Consider the following 10,354-nt stretch of genomic DNA (forward strand, 5'->3'; position numbering starts at 1 on the left):
GAATCAGGTGAGAGAAAGTAAAGGAAATGTCAGCCAAATTGGTTAAATGCCTCAAACAGGCAACATCCCTCCATATGATTGGGCCAATTTGACCCAAACAGACATTAAAAAACAGCAAAATTCAAGAATAATTGGGTCAATAGCTGGTTTGAATCCTAAAGTGAAAGGGTATGTATAAACAAAAGAGAACCCAGTCAAGTAAGAAGTGATTCTCTGATTTGGATTAGAGATAATAATAGGGAAAATCATTACTCCAATGACAGTCTTTGCGAACTACAGGAGTCAAAATTTCTGTAATTTGAGTGGGGTAAGCGTAAGCACGATCTAAGGCGGAAACCTCGTTTCTAAGAGATTCCTTATCATGGTAAAAAGATAATTCTGTAGGGACTATCTCCTCTACTAAAGGTTCACGTAATGGTTCAGAAGGTTCTTTATCCCTAGAAGAAGATCTGTGAGGAAGGGAACCTCTGGTTCTGGAAGAAGGACAAGAACTAGGAGAAGGTATAGACGAACCGCCACCTCGAGTAGACCCTAAGCTACGAAGTCTACCTCCCCTTTTATGTCTAATGGGGGCATTAGGGAAAGTATCAACAATGGGAACTCTCCTAGGGTTAGGATTTGGTGAAGACATGGCAAAGAAGAATAATGCGAGGAATTAAGTGTTCAATAAGTTTTATGTAGTAAAAGACAAGGAAAGAAGTTATATTTATATTAATACGTCACCGCCAAAGGTAAAAGTGTAGTGATGGAAGGACCATAATAATGATAACTGGCACTTCGTGAATAGTGGAGCCGTAAAAAGCCTTGAAAAGGGGCTGCAAAACTGCAGAGCCAATGGAAAAAAGACACGTATATGGAGCATTAAATGGAAGCAACAATTGAAGCGTTAATTTTGTCATAGCATTAATGGTGACAAAAATTCTCTTTTAATGAAATCCACTTCCCAAATATTCAACTGATGAATAAATGGAAAGTGGGGGGACTATCTGTATTGAGAAAAATTGTATTTAAATATAAAGGTGACGTGTCGAATTCGTGTCGAAACACGTAAACTGATCAAATGGTCAAAGAATTACAACTAGCCAAGAGGCACAAGTTGCGACAGATACGAACAAATGGCAGAGGAAGAGGCACGGGCAGGAATACAAATAACTCAGCACCCGTACCTATCCACGTCATTTATGTCTGAGAATCAAAAGGAATGAATCTGACAATAGAAAAGAGTGCAGATACGGCATTTAATAGGCATTAAATGTGGAATACGTTAGAGAATTTGTATTGAATATAATGATTAGGTAACGTAGCATTAAATGTCTTTAATTACTCATAATAGCCTTATTATGATTTGGGCAAAACGTATATCTCCAAAATATCTATAAAAGGGAGACATCTGATCAATTGTGGGGATACGAAATAATATTGATATAAAATTTTGGTTACTTGTTTTTCTCTTAATTACTCTCTTGCTATCTAAATCACTTCCTTTTATACACTCTTTTGATTATCAGTAACCCGTATTTTTCTAAATTCTAGCTTTAACTAAAATTTCATTCTTTGGTTAAACAATTAACTCATATGGCCAAGGAAGATTTTGGCCCAGTTAAATGAGTAATTTGCTTTTAGCATATGAGGTTAAATGAGTAAAATCACTTTAATTTGTTTGTCCGTGTCCAACAATGTGACACCTTTTAGCAAATTGACGACATAAAATTATTAAGCAAATAAAATAGTTTATATTAAATTAGACGTAATGGCTAGTTTTTACGGTACATAATAAAACTACTACTCCCTCCGTCACTTTTACATATCTATTATAAAAAAATATATTTTTATTTTTACTTATCTATTTTAGCAAATCAAGAAAAAGATAATTATTTTTTCCTATTTACCCTGTAAAAATACATACTTCATTTATTTTTTCTTAAAAGGAGTACAAAGTCAAATGTGAATAATTAAAACTGATCGGAGAAAGTCGGAACTGATAAGGGACAAAAAAATTAGCACTTGCGTAGACATATCTACTTATTGCTGCACTACGTGTAAAATTTGGTCAAAACATTTATTAAACTCTAACTCTCAACTCTCTCATTAAATATCCAATGCAATCTCCTAATTAACGGATTGGATTAGCGCTCATCCATTTGAACTTTTCACACTCCTTAATTATGAGTATATACAAAGAAACTTCCACACTTAAACTCATTGAATATCGAAGCAAATTGGCGAAAAAAAATAGCATTTCCCCACGTGCTCGGAAATAAAGGCGGATCCATGATTTGAGTTTTTGGCAAAAAATATCCTTGAACTATAGCTCAAACTTAAAGTACATCCCTGTGATGCCTTAATGAACAAAAAACATCCTTGTACTATTTAAACTGTTACAAAAATCATCCTTCCGTTAATTTTTGTCAAAAAAATTAACGGCGGAAACAAAAGTGCATACCAAACACCCCTAAAGTTTCCAAAACTGCCCCTCTTGCCAATCATCTTCCACCTTCAACCAAAAAGACAAAGGCTTCAAAAATAGAAGTTCACAAAACCAAACTACAGAAATGGAGATTAAACTCTAAAATACAACCAAGCTCCACAAAACTTATATATAATTTATAACTTTGGATCTACTCCAAATTCTGATTCTGGTTCAGCTATTGGAAGACCAAAACAGTGATGTGACGGAGAATGTTTCTGGAGCTATCGCCCAGTTGAGTTACAATGAAGCAGATAGAGCTGCTCTTGCAAATTCTGGGGCTATTCCGCAATTAGTAGATATGTTGCAGGACGAGTCAGAGGAAATAAGAGATAATGCTGCAAAAGCTCTTGTCAATTTCTAGAGGACCCATCACTGGGTGATAGAATACCAGTTGTGTTAAATAGTCCTTCATTCCAGAATATGCAAGAAAGACTGATGCAAATTCGTGCTTCAGATGCTCATTTGGCCGCATCCCTTAGACATGTGAGCTTTGAGCAATTAACTATGGAGTATGCTCTTATCTGACTCTTGATTCTGTTACATAGTTTTTTTTGAATGTGAGTATTATCTTAATAAAAGCATTAATTGATTATTGCCCTGTCTGAAACTTGTTGGAATAGTTCAAGTAAATGTAAATAGAATTAATTTTGAAGCTAAAAATATCACACAAAACGATCATTCATCACAAGATTTAAAGAAATTGTTGACAATGAACATATAACTAATTGGGATTGTTTCTTCTACATCACAAATATATTACACTCCACACTTGATTTCATCAACAAGCACCAAGCTGGCGTGGCCGACCTTCTTCCCGTAATATAACTTTGGATCTGCACCAAGCTGGATCTACTCGCTAATATAACTTTTATTTTTGAAGCCTTTGTCTTTTTAGGTGAAGGTGGAAAATGATTGGTAGGAGGGGCAGTTTTGGAAACTTTAGGGGTGCTTGGTATGCACGTTTATTTCTGCCGTTAATTTTTTTGACAAAAAATAATTGAAGGATGATTTTTGCAACCGTATAAATAGTACAGGGATGTTTTTTGTTCATTAAGGAATCACAAGGATGTACTTTAAGTTTGGTAGTTCAAGGATGATTTTTGCCAAAAACTCCCATGATTTAAACAAAGGTGAAAACAAATTCGTACTTTAAAATCCAGTAACATAAAAAGGCTAAAACTATGAACCAAATAAACTTCAAATTTTGGCTCTGCGTGCCCCTGCTCGGAGAGAGTACCACAAGTTAGCTTATTAAACATTACAACAACAACAACCCAGTATAATCCCACTTAGTGGGGTCTCGAGAGGGTAGTATGTATGCAGACCTTACCCCTACTGGGGTAGATAGGTTGTTTCCAAATAGACCCTCGGTATCCTTCCCTCCAAAAAATTTCCGCCTTACTATTGAGAAGACTCAAACTCACAACCTCTTGGTTAGAAGTGGAGATTGCTTACCATCAGAGCAACCCCGATTAAATTCCTCAATTAAACTCCTTTTTCTCTGCATGTTCCATGCATCGTAAATAAATTCATTTCTCGCGCGCAAGTTTCAGAAAGATCCTATAAATTCTCTCATTACGTCCAAGTTTCAGTCCCGGCCCGTTGACTCAGCTCAACTTGCCGGAGTTCTCTGGATCTCGCCGGAAAATTCTGCAATTTTTTTCCTGAAGTATTGTATTGTTAAGACGAACTTGACGACGAACGGGATGATAATGTGCAGCTCGTGTTGTTCCAATTTTGTTTCTACAACAGAAACTATTTCAAGTGCAAATGATCAACACAGAAGCAACAAATCGTCAAAGCCACTGGCTCTTAGTGTCCTTTTGGTTGTAGGTGATTGTATCCTCGTTGGTTTACAGGTAGTAGCAGTCATTTCCTGTACGTATATTGTTTGCTTGACTTATTTGAATTAATTTCAGGTATAATTACTAAATTTTACCCATTATAATAGTAAAATCATAAATCTATATCTTCTCACATTAAAGTAACACTTTATCCATTGTAACAGTAAAATCACGAAATTATTTTCGTGTCATGCGTGTTAAAGTAACTGAACAATGTATAAATGCTCGAAGGATACAAATTATTGGAAGGTCAAATTTTCTGTGTTTTTTATTTAAATATTTTTTAAGCATCCTTTGTTCTTTAAATATCATCAGTAGTCAAAATGTTTAACGGTAGATTTTTTTTTAAAATTCTGCCATTTGTATATTCTGAGCCAGAAATTTGACTGTTCCGTCATTTGTATTTTCTGAGCAATTCACACATAGTTTAGTTACTTTAATATGTCAAAAATTGACAGGGGCATAGCCAATATATAAGTACGAGTTCAGCCGAACCCGACAACTTTGATTCAGACTTTGTATTCGTCTTAAGAAATCTATTTAATATGTATAAATTATTAATTTAGATTCCAATAACCTTCTTCTTTTGTCCATAGAGCAACATGAAGAGTCAGCAATCTGAGCAATTCACACTGTTTCTTTTAAGTATATATCTATACAAATTGCTGACTGTTATTAATACCTATATTCCTTCTTTTATATGTCATTACGTCTTTTCTGTTATGTTGCTGCGATTGATTTTCCAATGGGAAAGGCTTACTCAGTGATGCTCTTTCGTTTTCCAGCCTGTTTTGATTTATATGTCAAAAGTGGATGGAAAATTCAAGTTTAATCCCCTAAGTGTCAACTTTTTGACAGAGGCAACGAGATTTCTCTTTGCAATAGTAATTATTTTATTCCAGGTACATTTATCTTTGCTTTTAGTGTTTGCCCATTACATTTTTCATTTTATAGCAAAATGAAAAAAAAGGACAGGACTAGAATAGAAGATTCATATTGCGAACTGAACTATTTGTGATTGAGGTGTAGTTGATTGATTAGTTGATATATTTTCGTTGTTGATGCTCGTGGCTTGAGGCGGAATGAAATGGTCCAAATGAATTGGAATGGATAAAGGATTTACATAGTTGACTCCAACTAGTTTGGGATTGAGACGACACGGTTGATTGATTGATTGATTTGGTATTGGCGGAATCATATGTTCATGTTGCATTCTTTCTGCAGTCCAGGTATCAAAAAGTTGGAGAAAAGCCACTTCTTTCAGCATCCACTTTTGTACAGGTAAATGTTCTTGTGGACAATGTTATTAGTGTCCAAAATCTTGGCCCTATAGAGAGGGAAATAGCATATTCTATATGTTTTTATCGATATCCTGGCTAAGCAAATTAGGAAAGTAATGACTGGTAACTTTCAGCATTTTAAATTTTTTTTCAGGGTGCGCGACACAATGTCCTTCTAGCTGTACCTGCATTACTCTATGCTATCAATACCTACATGAAATTTGTCATGCAGGTAATAATATTTCTTGAATTCTTCTTTACTTATGAGCGCCCGAAGTGATAGTTCCATTCTTTTCATGCATTTTATACCTTGCAACTTGCTATGTTAATAACTCGAATTGCACTTAGTTTCATCTAATTCCATCATAAAGAACAACAAATCTTGCATAAGCAAAGTTATGGCCAGTGTTATCAAAGGCGAAAAGCGCAAAAAAGCTCTAAGGTTTGTTGGCGCTTTACGCACAAAGTGCAAATAAAGCGTGTGCTTTAACGAAGAAAGGCACAAATGGAGAAAAATGACAAATATGTATGTATAGTCCAAAACTAGTATCTACAAGCATGAATACCAAATATATGGACAAAGAAATTGAAGAAAATTTATGATTAAATAAAATGTCAATTGTATAGTGTCGCCTCTTCAGGATTATGCTCATTGGCAAGGAAAAGTATGCTTTAGAACCTTGATCACAATATTGAAGCGCCGGTTAAGTGAAACGAAGTGCTTAACATATTGCCTCGCTGCAGCGCTTAAGCGCGCCTTCGATAACACTGGTTATGGCCCGTGGCGGAGCCAGGAAGTCTGACAATGAGCCTTAAAAGAATACTTACACAGCACATGAATACTCTTAGCAGCAATTAAGGGGATTCGACAATTTATAAGAGATTTTTTTTACCCTATTCTTACAATGTGCTTGCTATTAGTGCTGGAGGACCTCTATGTGATGCAGATTTCTCTCTCTCCTCTCAACACTAAACAAAATTTGACTAGATTTTCATTTTAGAAGACAGTGACTATATAACATCTACTATTTAATTGACTGTTCTATTACTATTAACATATATATCAGTGAGCTTATAGCATTTAAGACAGTTTCTTAGCTAATTGACAACATGCTTGGGATTTTCTTATTCGTCAAATCTTCTTGATACGCAGAATTTTCTCCTCTCATGCATTATGATCTTAACATTTTTCTGCAGTTATATTTCAATCCAGCAACAGTGAAGATGCTGAGCAATCTAAAGGTATACTACTAAATTTGAATGTTGCTATCATCATATTTATTGGCTTCAATGATCTTTCCTGTCATGTGATTGACACTTCAAGTTATTGACTTGAAAAAATGCTGTATTCCTCTGGTGGATATTATGCTATCCTGAGTGGACCTTTAATTGAGCATATATTTTTTTGCTGTTTTCCAAGTGCAGGTTCTGGTTATTGCTGTACTGCTGAAATTTATCATGAGACGTCGATTTTCCATAATTCAGGTTAGTTTCAAGTCGATGGTTAAAGTAATGATAGTGAGCAGGACGGAGCAAAAGATTCTGTACAGTTTATATAAGTTTGATATCATTATAACTGTATTGATAATGTTACAGTTGGAAGCTCTTGCTTTGTTGCTTATTGGAGTTAGCATAAATCAACTTCAATCTCATCCTGAAGGTACCACTAGTTTTGGTCTTCCAGTTACAGCAATTGCATATATCTACACACTGATTTCTGTGAGTAATTCAATGCCCCTCTTTCTTACCAACAATTGTGATGTTTTCAATTTGAGATACTTTAGTAAACACCTAGATAGTGCTTAAGCAGTTGCAGTTTCAGAGTGAGTTGTGAACTAATAGAGTGAGTGAGTGAGTTCTTGGATATATATCACACACGTGCTTGCGCGCACACACACAATAATTCAAAGCAAAAGCAATAACAGCAAGCCGTAAACAATAACACGATAGTAGACCATCCGAAGCGAAAGGAACAAGAGTAGGAATAAGACTGAGAAACCGAAACACCAGGTAACAAAAGAGAACGAAGCACAAGAAAATACAAGAGCAATATTAATACTACAAATATGGGAAAGAAATAAGCTCCACTACCAACTATCTTTCTATCCTAATCCTCGACCTCCACACCCTCCTATCAAGGGTCATGTCCTCGGTAAGCTAGAGTTGCGCCATGTCCTTCCTAATCATCTCGCCCCAATACCTCTTCGGTCTACTTCTCCCTCTCCTCCTACCCTCTAGGGCTAACCTCTCTATCCTCCCCAGATCCCACTTGTGGGATTATGCTAGATTTGTTGTTGTTGTTGTTGTTGTTGTTGTTGTTGTTGTGTGTGTGTGTGTGTGTGTGCGTGTATATATATATATATATATGGTTCGACCCTAAAGTATTTGGTTATACAACCCGCGAATGTGTTGTTGGATGTGCCATTGTTTTTTATTGGTTAAACCAGGATCTTATATATGCAGGTTATTGTGCCTTCTTTGGCCTCAGTGTACCATGAATATGCTTTGAAGAGCCAATACGACACAAGCATTTATCTTCAGGTAACTTCATCGTGCTTGATTGTAATATCTCTGTGTGCTTTATAATCAGAATATTTGTTGGCTGTCTTGGTTTTTCCATGGGACAGTTTAACTCTTTCTATTTTTATATCCTTTGCCTTATTCTATAGTTGGTTTGAACCGGTCTTTTTTACTATAGCAGCACCAATTATCAAATTATATACTTTACCTCAGTTGAACTAAAATGTCAACTGGATTTAAGTTGAACTATGCTTGATCGATCTTGTTTCTATAGCAATAAAGATTATGCAAGTTTTTCGACAGATTTCAATTCTGTTCCTGACCATTTGACAGGTTTGTTTTTAATTTGCAGAACTTATGCTTATATGGATATGGTGCTATATTCAACTTTCTTGCCATTCTAGGGATGGCTATATTCAAAGGTCAATGACTCTTGAATCATAGTTTTATCTTTCTAGTTAACCATTTTTGCAAATAAAAAAGGATAAATAGTAAACAGGTGAATAATTAGTGGCAGTATACGAGATTTAAGGTTCAAATACGTCTTATATTTTTTCAGATGGACAATTTACTAGTATAGGATCATGCCTCAGGTGTTTTATACAATTTTCTATATTTATTATTAAGTTGCTTTTTTTGACAAGATTTAAGCAGCTTCTTGAATATTTGTTCTGAAATTTTCAGGTCCGAGCAGCTTTGATATATTGCGGGCAGTCAAAAGAAACCATGCTTCTGATATTTATTAGCGCAGCTCATGGAAATCTGTCCTCTTTTTTCTACAAATATGCTGGTGAGGTTTTTTTGTCACAGTTCTTTATGTAATTGAAAGGGAGCCTTGGCGTAACTGGTAAAGTTGCTGCCATGTGACCACGAGGTCACGGGTTCAAGTCAAGATCTGTTTTCCTTCATCACATTCTACTGTATAATTTACTTACATTATTTCTCTATATGTATCAGATACAATTTTGTAGAAGTATTCCGCGATTATTGCAACGTTATTCACAGGCATTGCATCTGCTTTGTTGTTTGGTCAAACGCTGACGATAAACTTCATTCTGGGAATTTCTGTTGTGTTCATCTCAATGCACCTGGTACTGAAATTCAGAGAAATTTAATCCTTCAGTTATTGCCTTTTTATGTATTCTTCAGGTTGACTTTAAACTTTGTTTTATTCTTTAGTACATTTCACCTCTTTCACAAGTTAAAGACGACGAACAACAGGGGACATCGAAGCTAGCGGATGTCCAAGATAGCCATAGGTATTATCTTTGACATATTTCAGTATATAAAAATCTTCACATTGTCACCGGAAGGACAGCGTTGGCGTAATTGGTAAAGTTACTGCCATGTGACCAGGAGGTCACGAGTTCGACCCCTGGAAACAATCTCTTGCAGAAATGCAGGGTAAGGCTGCATACAATAGACCCTTACAGTCCGCCCCTTTGCACAGACTCCATGCATAGCGGGAGCTTAGGGCACCGGGCTGATAAAATCTTCACATTGTTACTGTATGCTTAAAAATCCAAATAAAAAGTCGTTTCAGTAACTCTTTTCCTATTGTGCTGTTTTCAGCTCTAGAGATTCATCCTCTTTAATTATTGCAGAATTAGGAACAAATTATGGGGAGGTAACAGTCCATTTATCAATATGTCAAGAAGCTACCTTTTTGGTTGTATTTTCAAATGATAATGGACTGCTTTTTTTTTTCCAGGCTAGTAATGGAGCAATACCTGATGAAAAACAACCACTTCTTCACAAATGAAGCTATTTTTATTTTAACAACATATCTGCTGATGTTTATACACTTCTTAACCAGAAATTGACAATTTGAATTAGGTACTATTTTCTTGGGATCTTTACGCAAATAGCTAGCCACATTCATTGTTTACTTTTTTTTAATCATATACATGAATTATACATAAGTATAAGCATATAATACATAAGTTCTGCGTATATTATACCTCCGCCGACTATTTTTAGTTCAAGTGGTTGGATGAGCGGCTATTTGGATTAATTCTTTAGATAGGTATTTGCTTGTTATTGCCCTTCCCTTTATTTTTCTGGAGCCGAGGGTCTACCGGAAATCATGGGCAGATCTAAAGGTATGAGTGTGGGTTCCCAGGAACCAGTAGCTTTTGGCTAGATCCCGTATTTGTATTAAAAAATTATTCAATATATAAGAATATTTAGATGGGAACGCAGTTCTTTAGTTCGGTTATTATAATATATTAATTTAAAGT

General features: G+C 35.5%; 1 pseudogene; it reads left to right on the plus strand.

Annotated features, from left to right (window-relative positions):
• Positions 1-3,574: 3,574 nt before the first annotated feature.
• LOC107818929 (CMP-sialic acid transporter 5-like) lies at positions 3,575-10,107 on the plus strand (annotated as a pseudogene).
• Positions 10,108-10,354: the final 247 nt, after the last annotated feature.

The sequence above is a fragment of the Nicotiana tabacum genome, chromosome 20 (genome assembly GCF_000715075.1).
Source record: "Nicotiana tabacum cultivar K326 chromosome 20, ASM71507v2, whole genome shotgun sequence".
NCBI lineage: Eukaryota > Viridiplantae > Streptophyta > Magnoliopsida > Solanales > Solanaceae > Nicotiana > Nicotiana tabacum.